Source organism: Panicum virgatum, chromosome 5N, assembly GCF_016808335.1.
Source record: "Panicum virgatum strain AP13 chromosome 5N, P.virgatum_v5, whole genome shotgun sequence".
Lineage (NCBI taxonomy): Eukaryota > Viridiplantae > Streptophyta > Magnoliopsida > Poales > Poaceae > Panicum > Panicum virgatum.
In genome coordinates this window covers 40,284,072-40,290,071 of record NC_053149.1, presented here as the reverse complement: position 1 = coordinate 40,290,071, position 6,000 = coordinate 40,284,072, and positions in this window count along the sequence as shown.

The window sequence follows — 6,000 nt, the reverse complement described above, 5'->3', positions numbered from 1 at the left end:
ATTTTAAGTTGCCTAATTCACCCCCTCCCCCTCTTAGGCTAGAGCACCGATCCGATCTTTCAATTGGTATCAGAGCCGGGACTCACTTCTCTCACAAAAAAGCCAATTCCATTGGCAATTTGTGTTTACTGGCTCACTTGATCGGTTAGGCTTCACCGCCTAGTGAGTTAGCTCTTTGGGGGAAAGGATGGATTCATTAGGACATCCTCCACGGTTCGACGGCACAGGCTTCCAACGTTGGAAGATTTTAATGGAAGCTCACCTCCAAGCAAAGGGTCTAAATGTTTGGAGGGTAACTAGTGAGGGAATGAAGGGCAACAGTCAACAAGAGAAGCAACATGATGCTATAGCCAAATGTGCTATTTTAAGCTCTCTTGGTGACAATGTGTTCAACCGTATGTTTGCTTGTAAAAATACCAAGGATCTTTGGAAAACTATTAGTGAGAACCATAAAGGCACAAAAGATGTTGCAAATGAAAAATATCATGTTCTCATTGATAAATTTAATAGCTTCAAGCAACTTGATGATGAATATGCCGAAACTATGTACTCATGGTTGAATATTCTTGTGAATGAGATTAATTCTTTAGATGTGAAGAAAATTGATGATTTGGAGCTCATTCGCAAGATCTTTCACTCTCTCCGAAGGCCGGAATATGATTTGGTGATCACAATTCTTTATGAGAAGGAAATCAACACTTTGACACCAAATCAAGTCCTCAACAAGGTGATTGCCCATGAGTTACATCATGATATCAAGACAAGAGTGCCACCTTCTTCACCAACTCATAGCGCACTTACTTGCAAGCAAGTCAAGAAGTTGGCCATCAAAGGTAGCTCAAGTGAAGAGGAAGAAGAGGAGGAATGCCAAAACTCCTCAAATGATGAAAAAGAGCCAATAGACCCCAACCTCTACATGCAAGTCAAAAAGATGAACAAATGCTTGCAAAAAATCAACTCAATGGGTATATGGTCTTCTTCAAAGATGGGCCTTATCACCAACTTATGAAAGTTGAGAAGAGGTTCAAGAAGAAGAAATAAAAGAAGGAGAAAAAGCCCAAACATGAATCATTTGCAATATTTGGTGAATGAGTAAGTGGTGGTGAAGAATCAAGTGCTAGCTCAAGCGATGAATCAAGCAAGAAATTCACCACCCGTACCAACATGGGAACATCATCAAACACTTGTCTTATGGCCCAAGATATAGAAAGCGATATAAGTGATGATGACTCCGATTCTCCTTCTTATGAAGAACTCCTTGAACTAGTTCATGAACACCAAAAAGTAATTAAGAAGCAATTAAATGAAATTAAAAACATTAATGCTCTTAATGATCTTAATGCTATCTTCGCTACAAACTATGAAAGTTTGTTATGTAAATTCGAATTGCTTAGCGTAGAGCATGAAGAGCTCAAGTTGAAATTTGAGAGCATTAATGATACTAATAGTGCTTCAACTTCGTGTTTTGATTCAATTGATAAGTCTAATCCTTGCAATGAGAAATGCTATGAGAATATTATTGTAGAATTATGTGATAATCTCATTGCCAAGAAGAATGATGAACTCAAGCAAGAAGTACAAAGACTCATGAAGGACTTGGCTAGATTAAAGGGCAAAAGTATAGAGAGCAATGTCCAACCTTCTCAAGATAACCGTGAAGACATGGTGAAGAAGCTTGAGAAGAGGTCCACCGTGACTTGCTCAAAGTGCCACCAAAGAGGCCACAAGTCCAACAAGTATTCTCAACCAAAGAAGAAGCTTTCGGATGAGAAGAACAAGAAGAAACTCACAATCAAGAGTTCTCTCATCTATATCAAGCCCAACCGGAGAAACAAATCCAATAGCACCACCTATATGATCAAGAAGAAAACCAATGGCAAGGTGGTTGCTCACAAGGTTGGGAAGCAAGAAAGGAGTTGGAATCACTCTATTTGGGTGCCCAAGGATGTCATCACCAATATGAAGGGGCCTCAAATAGTGTGGGTTCCAAAGGAGACTTGAAGCCCAAGAAAGGCTACGGGGGATTTGGAGGCTTGGCTACCTAGAGGATGAAGGATTCAAGCTAAAGAAGCTAAGCTCGCATTTTGGATATTTGTTGCCCAAGTCCCCATAAGGTAATGGTAGCTAGATTTCAATTAATGTATCATGTAGCTCTATTACTCTTGCTATGTTGTTTGCTTGTATTGCATCACCTAGTATTATATATGGTGGGTTGCTTGTGTCATGATTTTAACCCATGAGCAACCTACATGGTTTGATAAGTGTGTAGAAAACTACACAAAGTTAACCTTCATGGTACATGGATTTCATGATGTATGTGTTTCATTTGTGTACCATGAGCACAAGCTATAGCGTAAACTTCCCATTGTTGTCAAAAATAATATGCATACATTTGGTTGTGATTCAAACACTAAATGCACATATTTAGGGGGAGTTCATCTTATGGTTTGTGATTTTGGAGACTAACGTGTTTTCAACCTTATCTTTTGTAGTCTCAGATTGAGTCATGATCTATTGAACAAAACTTCTATATCTAAGTTCCTAGACTATGTGCTCATGCATGTGCTCACCTTGGTGTACCAAGTGTTTTTTGACTTCAAAGACTTTCAATTGATATTCAACTTTAATTGGTATTATTTGAAACAAGTCACTTTTAAATTGGTACATGCAAGGTAACTACTTCCCCCGGAGGTATGCATGATCTATAACTCATTCAATTGGTATTCTTGTCAATTCTATGTTATTTTAGGGCTACCTCCGTGCATGATATGATCTAAACTTTCTCATTCAATGTCTAGTTGTGTACTTGATTTTCACAGTATCATTTTGTGCACACACTTTGTGGAATGCTTAGCTCATGTCATGCTAGTTTTGTGTTTTTGTGATCCACCTTAGTAATAAATCAATTGGTATCTTCATTAATATCATACAATTGGATCATGATTCATGGAACTAACTCTCTAAGTTACTAACTTTTCCCTTTGAGCTATTTAGGTTTGCCAAGCCTTTTTAGGTGATTTGATTCCAGAGGGGGGAGAAGTTTGGATCAAAACAAGGTGACAATGAGTATCTTCCTAAGGGGGAGCAACTTTGATTCCAAAGGGGGAGAAAAGAAGAAGTAGCAAAAATGGGGAGAAACAAAGGGGGATGTTGGATTTAGGGGGAGGCCAAATCATCATTGGATGATGGTAAGCATCCAATCAAGTGTAAGTGGTTCAATTTGTCAATGTTTGCAAAATTTATGCTTGCTTTGATTGTGTTGTCATCAATCACCAAAAAGGGGGAGATTGTAAGGAAAATGACCCCATTAGGCCATTGTTTTGTGATTTTGGTGATTGAGTAACAACGCAATCAATGGGACTAATGAATTTGTCAAGTGAACTTTAATAGATCCCAGGGATAATAAAAAGGGCCAAGCAAAGCAAAACACGAAGAAAGAACTCAAAGAAAGATTGAAATGAACGAGTTCTGCAGAAACCAGTTGCACCGGATGATCCGAAGCAGGGGCACCGGAGTATCCGGTTGCCATCAGATAAACCGACGCCTTAGCATCGGTACAATTTGCTGCACTGGAGGAAGAAAAGCCAAGTGGCACCGGATGATCCGACGGGGTCAAAATGAAGCGTCGGAGCAATCACTGGAGCATTGAAGCGCCCCCTCATAAGAGAAGACTTAAAAGTGATACAATATCAGTCCCAGGAGGCTGATAACACTTTTATTACATTAGATGGTACATCACCGTACAATTCTATGCGGAAGTGGGCAGTGAAGCGCCACTATCGCGAGGATAACAACTAACACCCACACAACGATATTAACTACGAAGAGGGGGTCATCAGAGTCTTACACCATACGGAGCTTCCTGCGGGTGACCCTATCCACATGCAAGGTTGGGTGCAAGATAGAACCTCTACTCAACGTCTTCGGGAACGAAGTCTGGATCTTCATCTATAAAAATTAAGAATGGGATGAGTACAAACGTACTCAGCAAGTCCAACCACACCCACGGAGGGGTATAAACAGAATATAATGCACAGGGTAAATCAAGGATAAGGCTAGGGTTTAATTTGCAGAAAGCTAATTTTTATGCATGGGTTTATTTGTAAGAAATGGGGTTTTCAAAGGCAATTATCTTGTACTGAGTACCACGCAGAGTTGATCCACACAGGATCTAAGTTTTAAATTGCTACCGGACTCCTCGTCCGCCGTAGCACACGGCACAGCTGCCGGACACTTTCCAAAACAAGTCACACCAGCCCAACGATTCCCAGAAGAAACACTAGTTTTGTGACCATACCGTAACTTGCCCAGTACCGTGGGCACGGCTATTCGAATAGATTTTAACTCTGCAGAGGTGTGCAACTTTACCCACAAGCGGGGTACCACAGCACGATCACCTTAGTGTCGGTGCAGATCCCAACAAAGCCATTACCCACCTTAGCTAGACCTGACTAGCCACCACGGGATCCACCAAGGGGTCATCGACCTTTCACCTAGGTTTAACTGGGGCATAAGTCACACATAGCTTATCCCTTCTCCTCAGTCACCCGTTGCTCTCAGCTCTCCTGATGGCTATTAGACTAACTAGTGGAGTTTATGCTAAGACGTTGCCCATACAATGGTCGAGTGGTTTGCACGATAGTGGAGTTAGGTGAGATAACCCACCAACTCGGTCCATAATTGTGACAACATGGATATCTCCCTTCCTTGCTCTACCACACAGGTTAGAGCACACCATTTGGCAAATCACACAGAAGTGCCATCCATCCCGTCTAAACTTATTTTTTTGAAAATTCCACATTTTAACCTTCCCAAACACTCACGCATTTTCCTTTTATAAAACAATTTGTATCGTGTTCAAGGTCCTAAGCGTTCTAGCAGCGATTAACGTCCAAACAATTTGCATTCAGACATTAATCTAGGTGGTCAAGGAATGGTTATAACAAATCAAGAGGTGGCTATCAAACCATGTTTTCAGCAGGCAAAACATATGCAGTTTTATAAAACAGGCCAATAGGTTGTGTTTATAAAAACTAGGATAAAACATGCATCAAAGGGTGGGATTGAACTTGCCGTCTTCAAAGCCTTCCGGGAAGTCCTGATCGAGGTACTGTCCTTCGGGTTTGGGGTCGCGGAACTGGTCCTCGTTCACTTGCTCGCAGTACTGCTCGTCGACGGGTTCTCCCTCGTTCACGCCGTGATCTATGACGCATACAAACAAACACACAATCAAGAAAAAGAAATAAAAGTTTTATCGCTGAGCTCGATTCGGAAACAATTAAGATGTGGAGACCGGAGCAATATTTCTGGGTGGTTTTCTAATGGCACGGCCGAAATTATGCTAGAAATGGCGTGGTAAAGTTTTGGAGTAATCGGAGGATTTTTGGCGCATGAAATGATAGGTAAAAGAGGCGTTTCAGGGTTAAATCGGGGTTCAAAAAGAAATGAAAATAGGATGAATAGATAGTATATGATTTTATAGGAATTTAGAAAGAAGAATCAGCTCAATCGGAGCTTGGATGGTCGAGATAACAAGATTGATGGCTTAATTAATTTCGAAAATAAAAGAATTTGGATTCAGGCTTGCACGTGATGGGTTTTATTCTCTGTGTGTTGCTACTGGGCTGGTTGGGTTATTGTTTTTGTTGGGCCAGAAGTGCTGTACGGGACCGCAAGACCCATAAGCTCTCATCAGCTCGCGAAAAAGAGGACAGGGGAGGAGTACGACGTCCAGCGGCGGCGCCGCCGGCACTCACGGTGGCAGCTCGCTGGAGCGTCGCCGGAATCGAGCTGTGGCCCACAGTTTCCAAATCCGAGGACATGGGGAGAGAGAGGAGGATGAGGGTGTTCCGTTCCGGCGACTACGAGCATGAGAGAAGGGCTGCAAGATGGCCTGCCCCGAGCAGCCATGGCCGCGGCCATGGGAGCTCGTGGGGAGCTCTGCTCGAGCAGCGATAGGGAAGGGCATGACTTGGGCCTTGTATAGGAGGGTATGGGGGT